This window comes from Canis aureus, chromosome 19, assembly GCF_053574225.1.
Source record: "Canis aureus isolate CA01 chromosome 19, VMU_Caureus_v.1.0, whole genome shotgun sequence".
Lineage (NCBI taxonomy): Eukaryota > Metazoa > Chordata > Mammalia > Carnivora > Canidae > Canis > Canis aureus.
The window spans coordinates 27288639-27311655 of NC_135629.1; the positions used below are offsets into that span (position 1 = coordinate 27288639).

The 23017-nt window shown below is 37.7% G+C and overlaps 2 protein-coding genes and 1 non-coding gene across 54 annotated transcripts in view; 1 reads left to right on the forward strand and 2 right to left on the reverse strand.

Moving 5' to 3' along the window:
- Positions 1 to 23017, forward strand: part of LOC144289792 (large ribosomal subunit protein eL27-like) — a 238157-nt gene that overhangs the window by 54918 nt on the left and 160222 nt on the right. The gene's annotated exons all lie outside the window — the stretch shown is intronic.
- Positions 1307 to 23017, reverse strand: part of LOC144289788 (uncharacterized) — a 392823-nt gene continuing 371112 nt past the window's right edge. For all 39 annotated transcript variants that reach the window (XR_013357722.1, XR_013357721.1, XR_013357739.1 and 36 more), the window contains one exon: positions 1307 to 21672. The gene's annotated coding sequence lies outside the window, so the exon portion shown is untranslated. The remainder of the gene's footprint in view (positions 21673 to 23017) is intronic.
- LOC144291267 (U4atac minor spliceosomal RNA) lies at positions 11610 to 11743 on the reverse strand. The gene has a single exon (XR_013358579.1). It is a non-coding gene; the product is annotated as a U4atac minor spliceosomal RNA (small nuclear RNA).

The window sequence follows — 23017 nt, forward strand, 5'->3', positions numbered from 1 at the left end:
TAGCCTTATTGTCTCCTTCAGGTCTCCCCCCATCACCCTTTTTAAATCTTTTAATCTTTCCCTCTCTTGACTAACTTCCTTAGTTTTCTCTTTTGGTGTCTTTACTGACATGGCCAGTGTGACCACTCATCCTAAAATCTACTTGACTTTATATTCCAGTGCCATCAGCAATTGACTAGAGATTCTGAATATCTCAGATCAAACTCTCATTAATGACAGCCTGATTGGTTGCTGGTCAGCCCATGGGTGGACACATTGGGTCAATTTTTCACTCACAGTATAATTAAACTAATGTCCAGGTTGCTGACTTCCAACACCAAATAAGTGCTACAGTTCATCCTACTTTGAGTTTGAAAGTGAGTTTCAAAGTGTTTTGTTCTATCATCCCTGATACTCTGGCTTTCAGATTTACGGCCTTGAAAAAAAAAATGCTTTCCTTGTCTAAAATCCAAAAGATCTGCCACTTAATATGTTCAGGCTTCTTGTAAGTTCTGCAAACCTTTCAAAGGGACATTTCGAAAGCTTCTAGACAAAGATAATTGTGTCAAAAGGGAAACAGCTGTCTCTGTATTTGCTGAGGAGAATAAAATTAAACAAATAGCAGAGATGAGACTCACGTATAATTAAAATGGGATTATTGCGGCATTTGACTCACCAGCCGGGAGCTGGATTCCTCTGCTTCTGTATCTATTCTCTTTCTATTCCTTCATTCCCTCATCATATCCCATCTTTCATTCAGCATTTTCCTATCATTGAACCAGAATGCTTTTCGTCCTGTTTCATATCATGTATATACTTATACTTCATCACCACTCCTCCCCTCCAGCATCTTTTGTTCTTTTGTGTTCTGTTTGTTTTGTCCATTTTATTGCTGTCTTTGTTATTGTTTTGTTTTGCTAAGAGAAAAATATGATGCATTATTACATTATTTTCCTTTTATTAATTTCTGGGAACAATGATTTTAGCTTTTTGTGTGGTGAGATCTCTCAGGACTCATTAAAGTCAGTTTCAAAAGCATCGTATTAATCTCTTGCTGTTTACATGTAAGCAATTTCAGCCAGTTTTCCAAATGTTTACATACGTGGTCAGAAGCTGTGGTTTACCTCCCGACTTTGTTTGGGAAAACCAAACTAAAACAGCAAGGCTTTTTCTCTTTTGCCTGGGTTCATGACCATAAAGTTTTGTCCTCGAAGAGGATTGACATTGTTCTGTTGTGTTGTGTGTTATTAATTCACAAAGTAATTCATGCTGAAAATCTCAAAAGTCATATCAGTCAGAAAAGATTTATGTGCATTTAAAAAGGTGCTAGCATGTTAATTTTTATTGTCTTTAAAAAATTAAATCCAATAATTAACATAAGTGTATTACTAGTTTCAGACATAGAGTTCAGTGATTCATCAGTCTTATATAACGCCTAATGCTCTTACATCAAGTGCCCTCCTTAATGTCCATCATGCAGCTACCCCATCCCTCCACCTCCTTCCCTTCCAGTGACCTTCAGTTTGTTTCTTGTGATTAAGAGTCTCTTATGGTTTGTCTCCCTCTCTGGTTTTGTCTTGTTTTATTTTTTGCTTTCTTACTCTATGCTCCTCTGTTTTGTTTCTTAAATTCCACATATGAATGAGATCATATGATAATTGTCTTTCTCTGATTGACTTATTTCACTTAGCATAATACCTTCTAGTTCCATCCACATTGTTGCAAATGGTCAGATTTCATTTTTTGGATGCCTGAGTAGTATTCCATTCTTTCTCTATATGTACCGCATCTTCTTTATCATGACATCGGGCCCTTTCTACAGTTTGGCTATTGTGGACATTGCTAGCATTCTTATTCATTAAAACATCACAATAACTGATAAGTAGTATTTTTTATTGGTTCATGCCACAAATATTAGGTGAGTGTCTACGAAGACCTAGAAGAAAAAGAGGTGAGAGGGTATAAGATAGACACAACTCAGCAGCCATTTAGTGGAAGAGTCAAACGATAAATGGGTAAGCTGTAGAATTTTTTGAATTTCCCATGTTATTGCAGAATATCTATGTGAAGGATTATTAGAAACGTTTACACATTGATTTTATCCTTAGAAGGGTATCTGAAAATCACTGAATAAATGAGTTGTGGTTTTTTTTCATTTTAAAAAACTAAATGAATTTCCATCTTGACCTGAAATCTCAACTTATGTCCACTTAATCTTTACTCAGATATTCAACAGATATTCTCTGAGCTTCTCTTCTGTCTGTGCTCTGTGCTGCAAATATAGTGATCTCCAAAAATAATAACAGAGATGTGCTGTCTAATATTGAGTCACCTATTAGGCAAGTAATTACATACTTACATATTTGTTTACAAATTTAATTCCATACTATGAAGAAAAGTACAAGGAGCTATGAGAGCATTATAGGGGACCTAATTTAGTTTGTGGTGTTATAATACAGAGCAGAGTGTTTAATTATATAGGAGCTGGAATCAGACCTAGGTTTTGATTCTGACTGTGTTACTTACTAGCTTTACGATCACAGAAAAGTGACTTAACTTCTTTAGTTCCCCTTCTGTGAAATGGGCACACGAATTAGTACTTCCTATTTCAACTGCTTGTTGCAAGGCACCAAACAAGCTCTTAAACATAGAATGAGAGCTTTTAATTTATGCATTTAAAATTTTTAAAAATATTTTATTTTATTTGACAGAGAATGAGAGAGAGAGAGAGAGAGAGAGAGAGAGAAAGTACAAGCAGGGGAGCAGTGGAGGAGAGGGAGAAGCAGGCTCCCTGTTGAGCAGGGAGCCCAATGTGGGGCCCAATCCCAGGATCCTGGGATGATGATCTGTGTGAAAGGCAAATGCTCAATTGACTGAGCCACCCAGATGCCCCAGAATGAGGCCTTTTAAAAAGTAGCCTTTATTGGTAATATTAATGCACTTAAACACAGAGAATACCAAGTAAGAAAATAGGCATTATTTGGAAGGCTCTGTGTGCACAAAACCGCAGTGCAGCATGGTACTAAGATTTAACTATTAACCCAGGAGCTCTGAATAGTGGGTGTCATTGAGACTTCTTTCATTCTGTAGCACTCTGTCCCTGTTTTGAATGCTGTGGCTCCATTTCCTCTTGATTCTGAAGCAGGGGGAGAACTCTGTGTGGGCCTGGTCATGAGTCTACCTGAGGTTATGTTTTACATCCATTTCCACTGTTATCTGCACGTCATCGATCTTGGTCCCTGACATGCCTTGAAATATGAGCTTTGCCTCAGCCAGGCCTCTCTTCACGTCCTCCTTCTCAAAGCTAGGAGCAAAATAATTGCTTTTAAAGTGTATTTAAGACTTCAGGAGGGTAACAGAGTGGACAGCCTGAGACCCAAATGCCCTATTGATTTACAAAGCACACAACTCACTGGCAGGCAGGCCAGCTGCTGCACCCTGTCCTTCAGTGGGTCACATGTAGGAGGCCTTCCTTGCTCCCCAGTCCTAGGAGATGGTTTTGCAAAACATGAGCAAGAGTAAGGCAGCTTCTTCACTAATCAGTTTCTTCCTACTTCTATGTCAGAGTTCTCAGAAAAGATGAGGAAGAAATATGTAGACTTGGAATTCTGTCTACGTGCTGATTGTATTCTGCATCAGTTTATGGCTCAAGAATAAAAACAGCAGCAGTAATAGCAGCCAATACTTTCAGTATCTCTACAGAGTGCCTAAGACCATGCTAAAGGGCATCCTGACATGTCCTTTGTTGTTGTTGTTGTTGTTGTTGTTGTTACTACAATCTTATGGGGAAGGAACTATCATTATCTGTCTTTCAGGGATGAAGAGGCTGAGACTCAGAGATTGTCCCTTGTCTAAAGCCACGTAGCTTGTAAATGGCAGAGTTAGCGTTCTGGCCCAGGTCTTCCTGATGCAGAGTCATTGGCACACAAGACAATTAGATTATATGCGTAGATGTTTATATTCAATTGTTCACTTATTCAGCACTGATTGGTGTGTATTTATCACCTGCCTGGACAATCTAGGCATCAGAGATAAAGCAGTGAGGAACAGGCAAAATTTCCTAACCTCATTAAGCTTATATTCTAGTAGAAGAAGACAAAAATAAAATAAGTAAATTTTATAGTGCAAAGTGATAAAGGCTAAGGAGAGAAACTAATGAGGAAGGAGTATAATTTTAAATAGGGTGGTCAGCAAAGGCTCATAGAAAAGGTGACACATTACAAACATAAAGCTTATCATTCAGGGTGTGGGACTGAGCATGTACTTGAGGTCAGTTCTTTTCTTTCCTCTTTAGAGAGCCCCAGAAGGTCTTCTTCAGGATCTCTGAGCAAGCTGTGTGTACATTGACCCAAACCAAACACAAAGACCTTTGCAAACATACGGAAGTAATCTGTTCTTTCATAAGCACCTCACTCTTGAATCATTGGGCATGGAATTCAGCAAGTGCTTTGGTCTTAGAAATTCTATTAAGACTCCTTTATGGTTAAGAGTTGATGTTGAAATAGGTTTGGGTATGAATATAGTTCTCCCATCCAAAATAGCTTTAGGGATCTATCTATCTATCTATCTATCTATCTATCTATCTATCTATCTATCTATCATCTGTAAAACAGAGCTACCAGATGAATTCTCTCTTAGCTTAAATGTCACCACCAAATTCATTAGTGAGTAAAGACCCTGGTCCTGATGCCCATAGCTTCCCAATACACTTAGGAAGAAAAACACAAAATAAACAGTTGGAGGCCAGACTTGCCTCCTAGAATTCAGTCTTTTCAATCAAGAAAGTTACAGCAAATGGATATGGAAGATGTAGTATATATAAAATATAAAATAATAGAATATCATGCAACCATAAAAAATGATGGGATCGTGCCATTTACAATCACATGGAAGGACCCAGGGTGTTATGCTAGGTAAAATAAGTAAGAGAATGACAAATACCATGTAATTTCATTCATATGTGGAATCTAAAAAAAAAAAAAAACCAAATGAATAAACAAAGCAGATTTATATTTGTAAATATACAGAACAAACTGTTGGTTGCCAGAGTGGGGGGAGGTGGATGGGCAAAATGGATAAAAGGGAGAGTGAGATATGAGTTTCAAGTTATGGAGTGAAGAAGTCACAGGAATAAAGGGCATAGCATGGGGAATATAAACAATGATATTGTAATAGTGTTGGACAGTGACAGATGATAGCTACACTTGGGGTGAGCACAGCATAGCATAAAGTTGAATCACTATGTTTACACCTGAAATAAATGTAACATAGTGTCCCAAGCATAATAAAAAATTTAAAGTTACATAAACATAAAAGATGGCAAGAATACATTTTACACATACATACATACATGTTTTAGTTTTTAGCTTTTCTCCAATTATAACTAAGAACTTTTAAGATCATTGTGACAGCTTCAATACGTGGACACCGGTATTATGAAATTTGTCACCCAGGAGAGAGCTTGGGCTAAAAAATTCTTTCCTACCATTCTTGAAGAAAACCATCACATAAACAGGCTAGAAAAGATAGAGATATATATAGTTTTTAAAAATCAAACTATTTTACAGTGATAGACACAACCTGAGTGGCAGCCCCAGGTGTGTAATGAATGTGCCAGCTACAAATGATTTTACCCTTTAGCAGATGCAGTGGGACCTTCCTGTCCTTGAAGAGTCATTTGCTGTGAGTCTTTGCCCTTGAAAGCAATACTACTATCTCTCCTTAAAAAGTGTCCACACTTCAGATTTTACGGTGATTCTGAGGAACCAGCACCCCAGTTATTTCTAATTAGAGAGATTTGCCACGTAGAGGCTCTGCTGTGTTTGTGTGTGAGTGGCCTACAAATGCCTGGTCACAGGTGCTTTGCACCAATAGTCCATTTCCCTTCAGGTGCCAGTTTTCAACCCCACCTTGGCTTTTACTAGTTTCAAGAGTTAGGTAAGTAGGATTAATTTCTGTTTCAATATCTCCAGCTGTTTTTGAATCATTAATGCTGCTTTTACTGCAGTATATTTTCTATTCATTACAGAATAAAAATGAACATGCCTTGGGGCATTTCACTTTCTCTCAGCCTTCTCAATTTTTATTTTTTTTTAAATCCACTCCGAACCTCCTAAAACTTGATGTATTCTTTAGGCTAATTCATGTCTAGTGGTGATATGCCCATTTTGCTAAAATCGAGATACTTCCCAGTCTTGACATTTCATTTAATCAGCTTAAAATTTCCAAGCCAATCTAAAGCAGATCAACAATTTAGACTATAGCATGAACAACAAGGTAATTCTGCACTTTTGCTGAGAAACTTAACTTCCTCCCAAAGATTTATATAGTATTATATCACTCACCCAGGAACCATTACAGTTCTTATGGAAAAACCTGTCCTTCCACTGGTGAAATGCAGAAAGATTATGAAGTAGTTGGGATTAACAGGACAGTCATGCTAGAGTTGAAGAGTGATTTTGGAAATTAGATAGCAGTGGTCAAAACCCTCAAATCTCTTCAGGGGGTTTGCCAGGAAATTAAAGTTGTCACCCAGGCAAAAGATATTATAGAGCAACAGGCAAGGTTGCAAAGAGGAGAGCAAGTGTTCCATTTCAGCCATTCATGTTCAACTTTTAAGAGCACAGCAACAAGGAGCAAAACCCACAAGTCAACAAATCACATCTGAGTCAGGTTCAGCCTGTGGGCTGTCATCTTAGAAACTCGGTTACTGGCAAAACTAGTTAGCTTGTAATTGCCTGGCCAAGACAAACAATGGGTCACCAGATGCTGATTTTACAGATAACCAAGTCTTAAATGACTTTCCATATCACCTGCATTTGTCTTTGAGGTGGGATATTTATTTATGTAACTAGTTAGGTTACTCAGTGCCTTTAGCATAGGACTTTTTGTAGAGCATAATAAAATGGCACCCCGATGTTATAAATTCATTCTACTTAATGTGGAAAGGTCAGCCAAATGTTAACTCATGTGGTCCTCTTTTCTGCATTGGAAGCCCTCCTGTCCTGTAGCATTAATCTGTTAACTCTCTTTTGAAAAGAAATTATATATATATAAATATAAATATTATTATATATAAATATTATATATATTACTATATATATAAATATAAATCACTATATATATATATATCATTATTCTGCTTACAGATAATATTGCCCTTTGTATACACATATGGTTTTGAAAGAAATTGCCTTTTCCCAATATTTCTTTAAACTTTTGCCATGGATTTATCCAATGGACTAGAAGGCTATGTTTCAAAAAAAAAAAAAAATACTCAGGCTTTTTTTTTTTTTCAAACGTGTTGAAATCAGACTCATGCAATTGATGTGATTTTAATCATCCTATCAATTGAATGATAGCATATCATTATCTGTAAGGTTGGAATGTGTTTCACAGACCAATGGGTAAAAATCCCCTGCAGTGGTACTCTTCTTACTGTTAGCACCCCATGCCTTTAGAGGGTCATTGTCTTAAATGTTGCTTTTCACTTCATCAGTAATGTATTCAAGTCATCACTCTGTGGTCTCATATTTTACTTTTTCTTTCCACTCAATGGTATCAGAAGCTACTGAATCTATGTTTCATTTCTCCAGCCCCATGTGTGAATGGCTGTTGGTGTCTGGATGTGTTACTCATCCTAGGGAGCATGTCCACATTTTAAGGCAGTGTGAGAGAACCTTCCTGGCCAGCCTTAAATTGAATCTATATAGTCAGTGACTATTCTTTCTAAGCACAGGATCACCTCCAGCAGATGCACAGTGCAACATAAAGGAATATTTCTCTCCCAACCAAATAACCCTTAGAACAGTGATCTTAAAGTATAGCTCCTAAGTCAGCAGTTATCAGCTGGGGTACTTGTTAGAAATGCAAATTCTTAGGCTTAGACCCAGACCTACTGAATCAGAAACTGTGGGGGATGAGGTTTAGAAATCTGTGTTTTCATAAACCCGCTTTGCAATTCTGAGGCATGTTAAACTTACACATCCGTTTTAATATATTTTCCTCCACGCTCTATAAGCAGCCTGAATTTTTCCACCAATCTCCCCAGCTAGGCTAAATTCTAAAAGAGTAGGGAGCTCTTCTGCTTGTTTATCATTAGATCCTAGGCTCTAGCATTCATGCCAGGCATATAGTAGGTGTCCATTATGTATTTGTTGAACGTATGAAGGAAAGCATGAGTGATTGGCTAAATGCCTCCTCCTGTACTTGGTATAAAGGCCACAGCATTCCCAGCCCATTGCATTGGTTTTCTTAGGAGCTGTACTGCTTTGATTTAAATCTTTGCTTCCCCCATCTGTCAACTGTATGTCCTTTGGCAAATTGCTTAACCTCTCGTCTCGATTTTCTCATCTCTAATATGGAGATGAAAGCAGTACGTCAGCTTCATATAGATTTCTATTTGTTCTTGGTTTTGATTAGATTAGTTGTGGTGGTAACGTTTGTTATTATATTACCAATAGGTACTCCTTTCCCAAGTGGCAGGCAGGCCACTCTCCATCCAACCTGCAGAGACTCTGAAAAAGGTCTAGATAGAATATGCTATGCCCCTTCATTGACATAATATTTGGAAGACTGGATCCTGCAGACATCATTCCAACTCCGAGCTTTGTTATCATCATCATGATTTATTACCTCATTTATTACTTTCACTAATATTTGCATTCAAAATAATGCACCACAGGAATACTTAAATGGCCTTTCATAATTTGGATGTATACATAGTATTGATGATCTGATATGATATCCATGTTGTTGCTTCCCTCTGGTCCTTCCTTCCTTCTTGACCTAGGCCTACATTCCTGCTACCTTTACCAGGACCTCAGATGGTTGTCATGGTTAAATTACTAAAATACAAACAAGTTGTTGTTTTTTCTTTTCTTTTTCTTTGGTTCTGCCACATGCAGTAATGTGCTATTTATTATCTGCTCTGACTAATCCTCACTTCATTTCTAATGCTCAGCATTTTCCTTTCTGTGGAGAGCCATACATTGGCAGGAGTTCAAGGAAAGGCTGAAAATGCTTCGTAGAAACTATTTTAATCCCAAACAGTTAACGTTTGGAGAACAGGTTGAAACATATGTAATATAGGCACCAAAATGTAGGCAATTATCTCCACAGGGCAAAAGGGGACAGAGAATAAAGGCCATGCTGCCCTGAGGTCGAGGGTAAAGAACTGAAGAAACACCTTCCTTGGCTTTCCAAGGGTCACAGTGTCAACCAAAGAATGAAATGATAAGACAAATAGAACAGCTTGATAACAACCAAATGGGTGTATTTATTCGCACAATTCAAGCCTGACTACTGGAGTTCTTATCCTGTCCACTGACAGCCATTCTGAGCATTGTAACAAGAACCAGAACTTGATGTCTAGAAATTCTTAATGGTACTCTGTACAAAGTGGATGAAAGGTGACAAGCCAGAGGGAATGCGTGCAGAAATTTTGACTCAAAAATCCTGTGACTTTCAGCGATTCTTTGTGTTGGCTTCAACCTTTGAACAACGTAAAGACAATAGCTGCTGCCTAATGTTTCTGAAGATAGAAATGGATGTCCCAGAGTTAGAGAGTAGTGTTTTGTTTAAATCATGTTGTGCTGTTCTTGGAGCATTGCACAGGACACAACATGCTGCCTCTCTCATGGTTTCATCTTGTCATTTAATCATGTGTATTCTCATACACACACACACACACACACACACCATCTTTGGTAAAGCACTATATGTTACATTGCTGTAAGGCAGCATTATTATTCAATATCTACCATGCAGCTATTATGCAGTGTGATTTTCAGAAAGGAAGAACGCTGTCAGAAGCTTAATACCACCTTGCAGGATCAGTTAGGGGAAAAATATGAGCTAAGGAGGCGGAAATCCTTGTTTAGAATTACAGAGAAATTATGACAAGCTGTGAAAAGTTCCATAGGCTTTTGTAGCACTGAAATCTTTCCTCTAGGACCAACTTCTATGAAAATATACTACGCCTGGAACTTGCCCTGTCAAAGCCAGACATATTTTTTTAATTGAATCTTGCTCTGAGAGTAGTGAATTTTTTTCCCCATCTGTAATTTGCTTTTTATGTGAATGGAGAGATGTTCTGTTTCTCTTCTTTGGAGGGTTGTCATATTCCTGTAAAAACAATCAATGTTGGGCCATTTATCTCTTGCTTCATCAAACTGTGATGTGGGCTATAAGTACGTGTATGTTCGCAATATAGATTTTTTATTTCTGTATTTTACAGTCATATTATTGGCAAGTGGCTCTCATTTATTTTCCAGAACATTTCTAAGCTGATGACAACTCTTTAGTCTTTGTTTGTTAACTGTGTCCTGTCTGTCTACCTTTTCATGTAATAATTGCTTTCAGGGAATAAAACAGAAATGGGGTATTGCTTTGTTTAATATTTTTCAAATCAAATACCCCATAGCACAACCATCTGTGAAAATACATTTCAGCTTTCATCAAATTCTGCCAAGACTTTTTTGAGGATTAATAATCCCTTCATGTGGCATGTTTCTATGGCTAATGTAATTTTGTTGGGCAAAGCCTAGGTTATATTTATGTTCTGACTCGGGTTAAAAAAAAGGGGGGGGGGCTTGTTGAAGAGAGAAAAAAATTGAGTATTTTCACTCCTAAATTTGTGTTACTTGCAGAACAAGTGCCTTTGAAATGGAAAATATTGTTGAGAGGCTTTTCTTGGTGGAAAATGTGGAAGTAAAAGCTATATTCATTATTCTTATATGTGGAGTCCAATTCTGTATCAGCGAATGGCCCTTAACAGAGCTACATACATATTAGCAGAACATGGACTGCCTGGTGCCTTTCAAGGTTTTTCTTTGATTTATTCTGGGGAAAGGGTCTTGTGCCTCAGTTGTTTCCTCTCAGCAATTGTGACCTTGTCCTTCCTGCCCATCTTTATGTTCTACATATGATTTTCCCACTTTCCATTCCCTAAAGCCCCACTAACACAGAGCTGTTGCATGTAAGGGCAAGTGGGGTAGGCTGTGGCAGGGACTCCAAAATAGGATACAACATGAAGTAACTAGAATTTTATTAAGGCACTCCATTGTCTTTGAGTTTCTTGGCAACTTCTTCCCATAGGAATTTCTTAAAGGGTGTTTGTAGTCTCATGTTCTGGATTCCCACCATATTGCTAGAGCTCCTGTCCCCAGACTGTCCTAATTCTCTGCATTTGGCTGGGAAACAAGACATACTCAAATGTGGTCATTGAGAAGAATGTGGTAAAGGCACTCATTTATAAAGCCATAGGCCAAGTGTAGGGAAATAAACTACGTACAATCAGTTCTGTTATAACACTTGTTTTGAAAACACCGATTTATCCCAATGCCATTGGTATCTCCTGGAACATTTTGGGCCTAGTTTTCCATTTGCTTATGTGTGCTTACATCCATGAAAAGCATTTGGTGAACGCAGAAATCTGCACCCAGTTGAACCAAACAGTGGAGAAACACACAAAATGCTCCTTCCCTTAAACATCCACTTTACATCTCAGTTCACCACCTTATCACATGCCACACCATTCCCACCTGCTATAGGAACTTCCTTTCACATTTCAGATTCGCTTCCTGCTGCCACTATGCAACAGTTCCCAAGCTGCAACCCACATGAAATGTACTTCCAAGCAAACTCCAAAGTCTTTTCAAGGTAAAATATGTATCGTCTCTGAGTGTTTCTTGTTAAGGCATTAGCAGTACTGCCCTCACTAGGAGCTCATTGGACAATAGTGCAACCTCAAGAAAAGGATGATTTCTCTGCGTGTTTCTTAATCATGTCACAAGTGTAACACTGTCAACTATTTTTATTAGATCCCTGTTTTTAAAATGTCATAGATAGTTTGTGTCTGTGTGTGCCTTCCATTTCCCCATAAACCTCTTGGTAGTTTTTGCAAAATTTTGTGTAGCATGATGATTTTCAAGAATACATATGTTGCTTATAGCAGACTGCATGTTGGAGCACCCTGTGGCTGAGAAGAGCAGGGAGCTGTCATTGCTTTTGGGCCAGAAGGGCCAGGACAGAGAAATAGTCTCTGGACCCTGAGGGGAAGGGGCCCTAGAGCAGAGGGTTGCTTAGCATCTGCTAGCCAGAGGCCTAGCATAAAGAGAGCCTAGGGAATAAACACCCTGTACTCACTCCCCTCCCACTCTCCAGTCTTTGGCAGTTACCTCCTATTGGCAGAACCCAACTGGAAGCCAGGGGGTTAGGGAGTCTGTTTATTGCCCTCCACAGAGGACAAGTTAAACACAGTGTGTAGGGCAGGACCAAGGAATGGATATGAAGTCATCCTCTTACCCAACACCATTAGGGAAGTTACTTTTTAAGGAACCGTTTTTATTTTATTCCCTAAATCAACTTTATTCTTCTCTTTCTGGATCTCTTATCTAGGCTGGGGGTTGAGGACATTCATAAAGGTGTTTTTTCTAAACAAAGGAAAACTTTCTGCCAAAAAAAAAAAAAAAAAAAAAAAAAAAAGAGAGAGAGAATCTGCACTCCTTCTAATCCACCAATTGAAATAGCCAATTTAAAAAATAACACATTTCTTCCCACTTCTCATTATATACCACAAATAACTGTATCCGTCATTTCCACTTGAACCCCCTTCAAAGGGCAAACATGTTTTCACCTTTAATATTTGAATTTTGCCCAGATTGGTTGGATACTGTTGCATAATTCACTACTTTTTGTGCTTGGTCAAAAATAAGAATATCAAATGGATGGTATAACTTACTTGCTGATATATTGCTCTACAATTTGGAGATTGGCTTTTCTTATAGTTCCATTAAAAGACAATTGGCTATTTTCTTCTCATCTGTAAGTACTGGAATGAGAAGAACGGGGCTTGAAATGAGTCTCTGTAGGTACTGCCCATTTTCCAGATGCCCCAGCTTGATCTGAAGTTCAGAAAAGACTGTGAGTTCATAGTCTTAAGGATAATTATTTAACAGGATGTTAGAGCTTAAATGAGTCAGTTCGTCATTTATTAGGATATGTCTTCCCTGCCTAGAAAGAGCCTGCAAACAAAAGGAGAGATATTCATGTCCTATAGAGTTCAGATGTTTATTGGAGAAAAACAATACAAAAAATGTCAAACTTCAAAAGAAGGGTAGACATATATATTTTTTAAAAATTTCCTCAAAGTTTCCTTTTTTTGTTTTTAAAAAAGAGGCTCAAGTCTTATTCTTTCATAAGTAAAATTAATTGCAACATTAGCCATAATTCACTTTGTTTCATGCTAAAATGGAATTGATTGCTTATACTGGTTAGCCTATCACTGGGGAAGGAAATTTGATGATGTAGATAATGTTGACAGGGATAATGGAGATGAAAATTTAGATCCTACTGCAGGCTCATGTACTTTTAAAATGGAGATATATAATTCATACATTATAAAATCCATCCTCTTGCAGTGTACAATTCAGTGATTTTTAGCATATTCACACAGCTGTACACCTATTACCACTGCCTAATTTCATAATATTTTTATCACCCCAAAAAGAAAACCCATATTTGTTAGCTGTTACTCTCTGTTCTTCCTACCCCTAACTCTTGGCAGCCATCAATCTATTTTCTGTTCTACGCATTTACCTATTCTGGACATTTCATGTAAATGAGATCGTGTCATATATGGCTTTTTTTGCATCTGACTTCTTTTCTTACCACACTGTTCTAAAGGTTGATCCATGTGTAGCATGTTTCAGTACTTCATTCCTTTTTATTGTCACATAATATTCCACCAAATACCACATTTGTGTATCCATTAATCAACTGATGGGCATTTGGATGTTTCTACTCTTTAGCTGTAGTGAATAATGCTGCTGTGAACATGCATGTACATATTTTAGTATGGATATACATTTTCATTTCTCTAGTAGTGCAGGTGCTGAGTCATGCAGTGACTCTAAATATAATCTTTTGGTGAACTACCAGACCATTTTCCAAAGTGGACACAAAATTTTGCATTCTTACATGGCATATGGGGGTTCCAATTTCTCCATATCTTTTCCAACAGTTGTTAGCATCTATTTGATTATAGACATTTTATTGTGTGTGAAGTCATCTTTCACTATGATACATCTTTCACTGTGGTCACACACATCTTTCCTTTTTTTCCTCCAAGTTTTTTTAATTTATTTGATGGAGAGAAAGAGCACAAGCAGGGGGAGCTGCAGAGGGAGAGGGGAAGGGAGGAGCGGGCTTCTCATTGAGCAGAGAGCTGACATGGGACTCAATCCCAGGATTTCAGGATCATGACCTGAGCTGAAGGCAGACATTTAACACACTGAGCTGCTCAGCTACCCCTCATTATGATTTTCATTTGCATTTCCCTGATAGGTAATAATGTTGAAATCTTTTCAGTGCTTGTTGGCCATTGGTGTATCTTCTTTGGAGAAATGTCTACTCAGATCCCTCATCATTTTCTTATTGGGCTATTTGTTATTTTATTTTTGCATTGTAACAGTGTTTTTCTATACTCCATATATGAGTATCCTATCAAATATATGATTTGCAAATATTTTCTGTCATTCTGTAGGTTATCTTTTCATATTCTTAATGGTATCCTTGATTGCACAAAAGTTTTTAAATTTTTGAGGAATTTTAATTTATCTACTTTTCTTTTGTCTTTTGACAATCTTGCTTAATCTAAGATCATTAAATTTTTCTCCTATATTTTCTTCTGTGTTTTTTTTTTTTAATTTTTATTTATTTATGATAGTCACAGAGAGAGAAAGAGAGAGAGGCAGAGACATAGGCAGAGGGAGAAGCAGGCTCCATGCACTGGAGAAGCAGGCTCCATGCACTGGGAGCCCGATGTGGGATTCGATCCCCGGTCTCCAGGATCGCGCCCTGGGCCAAAGGCAGGCGCCAAACCGCCGCGCCACCCAGGGATCCCTCTTCTGTGGTTTTATAGTTTCATCTCTTACATCAAGATTTGTAATACATTTTGAATTTACTTTTGTGTATGGTATGAGGAAGGAGTACTTTATTCTGTTACATGTGGATATCAAGTTGTCCCAGGAACATTTGTTGAAAGACATTGAATTGTCTTGACACGCTGTTGAACATCAATTGCCTATAAAATATGGATCTATTTCTAGACTCTTAATTATATTCTGGGCTTATAGACTTTTAGATAGGCCCTTTCAGATCATAGAGTGTAGGAGTCACACATTCAAATGTCTGCCAAGTATAGTCAGACATAGATGAATAAAGGTATACTTGGGGAATATGGGCTTTACCCAGTGGTTATCATATGGAAATAGAAGATGAGGTTGGTTGTATCTTTTGATTTTTCAAAAGAAGCCAGAAATTGTATTTCTTCTTCTGGCAAAATGTCTAGAGTTTAGAGTCAAGCAACTAATTTAGTTAAAAAAATGCTGACTGGCCAAAGAAAACACATCTTTGGACAGCAATTGGCCCATTATCCACCAGTTTTCAGCTTCTGAAACACTTCACCTCTTTCATTTGTATAGATAAGATGATTGCCAGGTCTTTAAATTACATGGCTCTTTGTGACAAATTCAGATGTAGAAATTAAAATCCATGTTTTCTACCTCCCAGTCTAATGTTATTAATATATCAATATTCTAACAAGTCATTATTTTTCTAGTAATATTTTCTTATTACCATGACCCAATATTGTGTCTTTTTTTTTAATTAAAGCAAGAACAACAACAACAATAAACCAACCAACCAAACAAACAAACAAAAAAACCCTGTGAGACCTAAACACATGTTTAGGTGGAAGCTGTGTTATTAACAATTCTCCACGGTAATCATTTAAAGTAATATATTCTAACCTGTTTTCAGAAGTGTAGTAGGAAAACTTTGTTTTTGTCTGATAATAGATAGAAAAGCAGTGCACAGCTCTCACCCCCAGGAACAAACACACACACACACCCTCTGCATCCAACAATGAGTAACGCATGCCTCTGAAAGTCTTGCCTCAGTTGTCATGTTTGTAAATATACCACATGTGGAAGGATTAGAACTCATCACTCCCAATTTTATCTGCTCTGTTTTGTGTTCAAGGCCTTTGTCAAGAGCAGATATATTTCATTTACTGAGATCCTCTCAATGATATATTTTCTCATTCCAATAACCACTGCAGGAGGGACGTTCCCAACTCCTGTGCCAGAATCTGTTGAAGAAACATTAGTCTCCTGCAGTATTAATGCATGCATTTCCCAACTTTTTCACATTTGATTCAGTTCAGCAAATGTGTGATAAAACAGATATGCCAGGAATAATTATGGGACTACTAACATGAATAAAAAGTATGACAATCCAAAAGACAAACATACTAAGCAGAAAGAAATATGTTACAATTAAAGCTGCAGGTGATAGATGGAAGTGGAATACAGCAATGACTTCTCAATGGGGGAGTTATGCAAGAATGCACAGTATATGGACATTTGTACATCCAGGAGAAGCGATTAGCACACACCAAGACAAATGCGTGCAAATATGCAGAACTTCAGAGCTAATAGATTGCATCTACACTAGGTTAAATCAGGCCAAAGATTAATGAAAAATTTAGTCGTCCTGAATTCTTAACCTGCTTATTGTCAAACTCCAGATGTTTGATATTTAAATAAAGCAATTGGATAATTGATGGAATTTTATTTTTCATTCAGTCATTTGGGATAGTCAATAATATGCAGTTTGCCAAATCTTGAGAGAAAATGTTGTCGTCCATCTAATTTATTTCCAAATGGCAGGAGAGAATTTGAAAGTGATCAAGAGGTTATTTAAGGAAAGTAAAGTATAAGATTGTCAAATCTTCGTTTCACAGTTACCTTGGGTAAATATGTTTATGACAAGATGCTTTAACTACTTGTTAAGATTCTTATTTTTCCTTACTTTGCCAGTGGATCTCATTGTTCTGGAACTTTTGTGAAAAGATGGTGTATTAGTCTGAGAAGCAGTTGCCAAGATGGGATTAAATGAGCAAGAATTTAATTAGGAGGGACATCTGGGAGAGAGAATGGGGAAAGAGCTGGTAAGATTCGGAGCACCATAGGATGGCAAAACCATCTCCCCCAAGTGAAGCGAGGAGAAAGGGAGTTTGATGGAACTCAACATCTGAGATTGCTGTGCTGTCTCAAGAGCTTTGATAAAGCCACTGAGGAGTCCTTTAGCCAAAGTTAGCTGTTAAAGGGGCTCCATGTCACCCAAGAATAAACTTTCTTTAGTATCCCTGCCACACTCAGATTGTGGGAGCACCTTGTGGGAAGTGAGGGCTGGGTGCAACTGTGGTAGTGGATTTCAGATGGTAGCTTCTGGGTTTTCAGTTAATTACTCTCCCTGGAGTTTGAAGTCTTGAGAGTGCAGTTTCATGGCAGACAAAAATGGTAATTTTGTTAGGTTATATAGATTAGCTTTAATAAGAGATCCCCAGAATATGGTGGCTTATACAAGACAGAGTTTTATTTATCTCTTAAATTAGGATTTCAAACTAGATATTGGGGATCCAGGCTCCTTCTATCTTGTGGTTATACCCTCCTGGCATGTTCCCTTTATTCAAGAATGGGTGGTAGTACAAGATGGCTCACCAGCACATTGGCATTGCAGCCACTTGGACAGGGGAAAGAGAGAGGGTAAGGAGGTAAGCACCTTTCCCTTAAAGGGCAAGAGCCAGAAGCTGGACACCTCCATTTCTGTTCATATCTTATTAGTTACCTATGGCAGCTGTTACATCACCACAAATTTAATCTGCTCTGTTAGTCTCCACAAATTTAATAGCTTAAAACCATGGAAATTTATACTTTCATGGTTCTCAGATTCACTGGCTGAAATGGAGGTATCCACACAGCTGCACTCCTTCTGAAGGCGTTAGGGGACGATCTCCTTTCATCCTCTCACTTCTGGTGACTTCCAGGCTATGACTGCATCACTCCAACCTCTGCATGCTCACATTGCCTTCTCCTGTATGCAATCTCTCTCTGCCTCTATTTTATTTATTTGTGCTTGTTTATTTTTTTTTTCAAGTTTTAGTTTTAAATTTAAATTTTAGTTACTTAACATACAGTGTAATATTAGTTTCATGTGTAGAATTTAGTGATTCATCACTTACATACAATATCCAGTGTTCACCACAATAAGTGCCCTCTTAATGACCATCACTGATTTAACCCATCCACCCCCCCCACCTCATCTCCAGTAACTCTCAGTTTGTTCTCTGTAGCTAAGAATCTGTTTTCTGGTTTGCTTCTCCCCTTTCTCCCCTATGTTCATCTGTTTTGTTTCTTAAATCCCACATATGAGTGAAATCATTGGTATTTGTCTTTCTCTGACTGACATATTTCACTTAGCCTAATACTATCCAGGTCCATCCACATCATTGCAAATGGCAAGCTTTCATGCTTTTTTATGGCTAAGTAATATTCCATTACATATATCTTCTTTATCTGTTCATCCATTGATGGTCATTTTGGCTCTTTCCATAATTTGACCATTGTTGATAATGCTGCTATAAACATCATGTTACATGCATCCCTTCAAATTAGTATTTTTTGTATCCTTTGGGTAAATACCTAGTAGTGCAATTGCTAGATTGTAGGGTAGTTCTATTTTTTTAACTTTTTTGAGGAAACTCCATACTGTTTTCCACAGTAGCTGCACCAGTTTTATTAGGACATTTTATTAGGACACTGGTGATTGCCTTTAGGAACCACCTGGATAATCCAGGACAGTCTTCTCATCTCAAGATCCTTAATTCAGTTACATCTACAGTCTTTTACCTCCTAAGGGAACATTCAAATGTTTCAGAGACTAGGACCTGGATATCTTTGGAAACCATAATCCAGACTACTATACCAGTCATATGGCTACACTTGAACAGCCTGGGAAATAATAGTCTTTTGTGGACTGCTATGCTCCTATCACAAGTTAGGGGGTTTTATTACTAAAGTTAGAGTGGGAGAATGGATATTGGGTTCCAATCAGCCGTCTCTTTTTTGGAAGTTTCTTTAAAATATTGTGGTTTGAGCCTTACAGTAAATAAAAACTTTACATCATCACTTCTGAATTATATAATGTTTGGAGTACTTGAAACCCAAGAGAGATTAAACTAGAAGTGATTTTTTCTTTTCTTTTTTTTTTTTTTTTTTTTTTTTGCCTGACCACTGTTTATCATGCATCTCCTGGCCTAATTTTCTGGTTACAGCCCTAATTTTCCATTGAGTGAATACCTCTTCTCAAATTTCAGTCCATCTGGGGTGTGATACATGTGCCCTAGATCTGACCAACTTACATTTTTTATTAGTTCAAAGTTGGGTCTGAAATCCACAGTTTTTCCAAAGACCATGGGACTTATGGAAACAACAGGGAAAAGGATTGTCTCTTTCCAGTGGGATTGCTGAATTGATAGACATAAGCTGGAACTGCTGATAACCGTCTTTGCACAGGATGTGAAAAGTCTGCCCATGAGTGGAGTCAGCCTACAGGAAAAGGGATGTGGGGGATAAGGAGAAACATGTTCTTGATGACCTCATTTGAGTACCTGCATCCAGCCACACCTGAACCAATATACTCATTGACTTTTTTATGTGAGTCAGTTAGTGGCTCTGTCCTACCTCTGCTCTACTGTTCTTTTACCACTTGGCTTGAGTTCTATCACTTGAAACCAAGAGGCCTGACTAATGCAAAGCTGAGCAATATGCTGAAGAAAATGTGTCAAGTTATAGGCAAAGTCAAGGCTACAATTCAAATGTCCTTCCTTTTAAGCTACTCTATTGAACTGCCTTTCCTTCTTTTCACATAATGGCTGTTGACCAATTGCTTTTGATTCCACTATAAAGTGGAAGTCATTTAGTCCCTTAGTCAATCTTGATTTAAAAAAAATGGCTTGAGTTCTTACGTGATTTCTTCTCATTTGGCCTATAAGTTTCAACAGCTTATCAAAGGAACATCACTGACAAATAGAATTTGTGACAACGTTGAATATCCTGGTTTTGTTTGGGAAACAAGGAAGGAAAAGAGGGTAATTTCAAAATGCCAAGAAGAAGTAAGGAAGAGATTGACGACCCTTTTTGTTGTTGTTTCCGGCAGATTTATAATGCAATAAAAAGTTTGTTCTGCAATCATTTAGCCCATGTGGTTGATATTAGATTTTTCAGTCAAAACTGTTCATGTCTTCAAGAGGTTCTGAAGCTTTTTATTTAAGTGAAGGATGCTGCTAAAATGTTGAACTCAACATTCCCCCTGAAGTTCTTTCAAGACTATTATGAATAGTCCAGTTTTAAGAAATTCCAGATGAATTGTGCAAACTAAGATGAAAGGAGAGCATACAAGCAGCTGTGCACAGGAATTATGCAGAAGTATGCAAATTTCGACCCCAGTGATGATGGAAATGTTAACCTTATGTTTTAGTAATAATAATAACTACTCTGATCTAATAGTGAGCTAAGAGGTGCAAAGGGCACTTGGAGTCGAGAATTAATAAGAAGTAAAGAAAGCTTTTTTCCCTCCATGACATCAGGTTGTCTGAATACCTTGTTGTTCAGCGCAATTCACCATAGAAACAAATATTAACAATGACATGTTCATAGCACAGGAACTTGTCATTAAATGTAAACCCATTTTATAAAAAACTTGAACCTTAAGCTTCCATAAAACAGAGAACTGATTTTTTTTTCTTAGAAGCTGAATCTTTAAGCTTAAAGAAACTTATGACAGTGTTAGAATTTGGTGGCAAGCCTAAGTCAAGTCTTCCCCTGTTGGGCAGGGCAAAAAGGGAAAGGAAATTCATGGGCTTGAGACATTGGCAAGGAGAAGACTCTAGGTCTGGGTAAATGATACAAAGTTCTAGAAATAAGAATAGCAGTCACTAATTGAGTACTCACTATGTGCCAGGCATAGTAAAGTACTTTATAGTTACAGTGTCATTAAAACCTCAGAATAGCCCTATGGGTTAGGGAAAACAGAGGTTTCTCTACAGTTTCAAAGCTGGGAAGAGGTGGGGCAGATCTATTCAAGTCTATCAGAGCTGGTAAACACACTGCTGCGACTACCCTGCTACCCTGTGGGTGCCCTCAAACCTCACCCTGTACTACTCACCATGCTGCTGTCCAGGATGCTACATTTAGCTCTTATGCAACCAGAGCCTGTCAGGCCAACCAGAATATATTCTGCTCTTCCATTTAAAAAAAAAATTTCTTGTAGGTTTTAAAAATCAATATTTAGGGGCACCTGGGTGGTTGAGCGTCTGCTCAGGTCGTGACCCTATGGTCTTGGGATCGAGTCCCACATCAGGCTCCCCAGAGGGAGCCTGCTTCTCCCTCTGCCTATGTCTCTCCCTCTCTCTGTGTGTCTTTCATAAATAGATAAATAAAATCTTAAATAAATAAAATCAATATTTATTTTGCAAATACTATATCAATCTGTAAAAAATAGAACATTGCAGGTAAAGTTAGAATTTGCTTTGCCTATCACTACTGGCATTATTCCTTCCCTGCCTTTATAGTAGGTACTTGGACTCCATGATGAGCAGCTCCTATGACTCACCCTGACCATGTTTGATGCCAATTTCTCAGGCAGGGAAAATCTAGAGAAGTTTTCCAAGGAAACTCTAATTAGGTCCTGTCTTTCTTAGAGCCTTTTAGCTTGTTGCCATCCTCAACATGCTCTTTTCATCTCATGGCCCCATGTAACTTCCAGCTTCAGCCATCCTGCAGACTCCTGCCAATAGGGAAGAAGAAAAATGGAAGAAGAGGGCATGGTCATTCTTTTTAAAGACGTGAATTGAAAGATATGTGTATTGCTTGTGCTTACATCTCCATTGTTCAAAGCAAGATCACATGGGTTCATCCCCTGTGTGTTTGTAGTCTGCATGGAATTATGGCAGATATTGCCAATAGTTTCCCAATATCTATTCTTCACACTCTTTTCATAATGGACTCTGCAAATTTTAGCTGGTAAGAGTCTACCTTCCCCAGCCTCACCTGCAGCAATACTAGGATCTAGCCAGTACCATTTCTTGTACTCTCTTGGCCTGACAAACAGGTTACAAAGCTGACCAGGCATTTACATGACTGACCACCCTGGAGTTTCTGTAACTCATGTCTGCTTACAGATTGGACCTATTCCTCAAAAAATCCTAGAATAATGTCTTAGGAGCCTTGATCTCTACCTGTTTCCAAAATATAGCCATTGCAGCTGCAAGAGAAGCTAAGAAATGTTATCCTTATTTGGGATACCATATGCTTACCTAATGATTGGGTGTTTTGTTATTGTTGTTGTTGTTGTTGTTGTTGTTGTTGTTGTTTTATTTTTAAAGGAATGAGGGCAGGAAGGAAAGTGTAGGACAACTTAAAATCTCTATTACAGTTAGTTAAAACATATGCAATACAGCTAAATCAGTACTCAGAGGGCACATTGTGCATATTAAAAAAGAAAAACAATATAAAAGTAATGAGACCAAAACTCAAGAGTTAGAAAAAGAATAGAGCAAACCCAAAGAAAGAGAAGAGAAGCTAATAAAGATAAGAGCAAACATTAGTGAAACAGAAAACAAGCAATAGAGATGATCTGCAGAAACAAAGTATAATTCTTTGAAAAGGCTAATAAAGTGGACAAACAATAAAGAAAAAAGGCACACAAAAACATAACTGAAGAAAAAAAGGACATTATTAAATAATAGTGACTTAAAATATCACAAGAGTTATTATGAATAACTATATGCTAATACATCTGATAACACATAAGATTATGGTTTTCTTCTAGAAAAAAATATAAATTACCAATGTTGATTTGAGTGGGAATAAATAACTTATAGCTATTAAAATATTTGATTTGGGAGTCAAACATGTATGCAGTCTTCTCCCTCTCCCTTCCTCCACTCATGTCCCATGGTTTTCAAGTTTTACCACACCATCAACAGAATAGATAACTTCTAGCTTCTGCAAATTGTTTAACACTGTACAGAAGGAAAACCTCCTCAAATCCTGTATTGAGGAAAGCATATTCTTGATTACTGTGGTGGACACTATGGCAAATTTTCCAGGCCCCCCCTTTAGGACCAAAG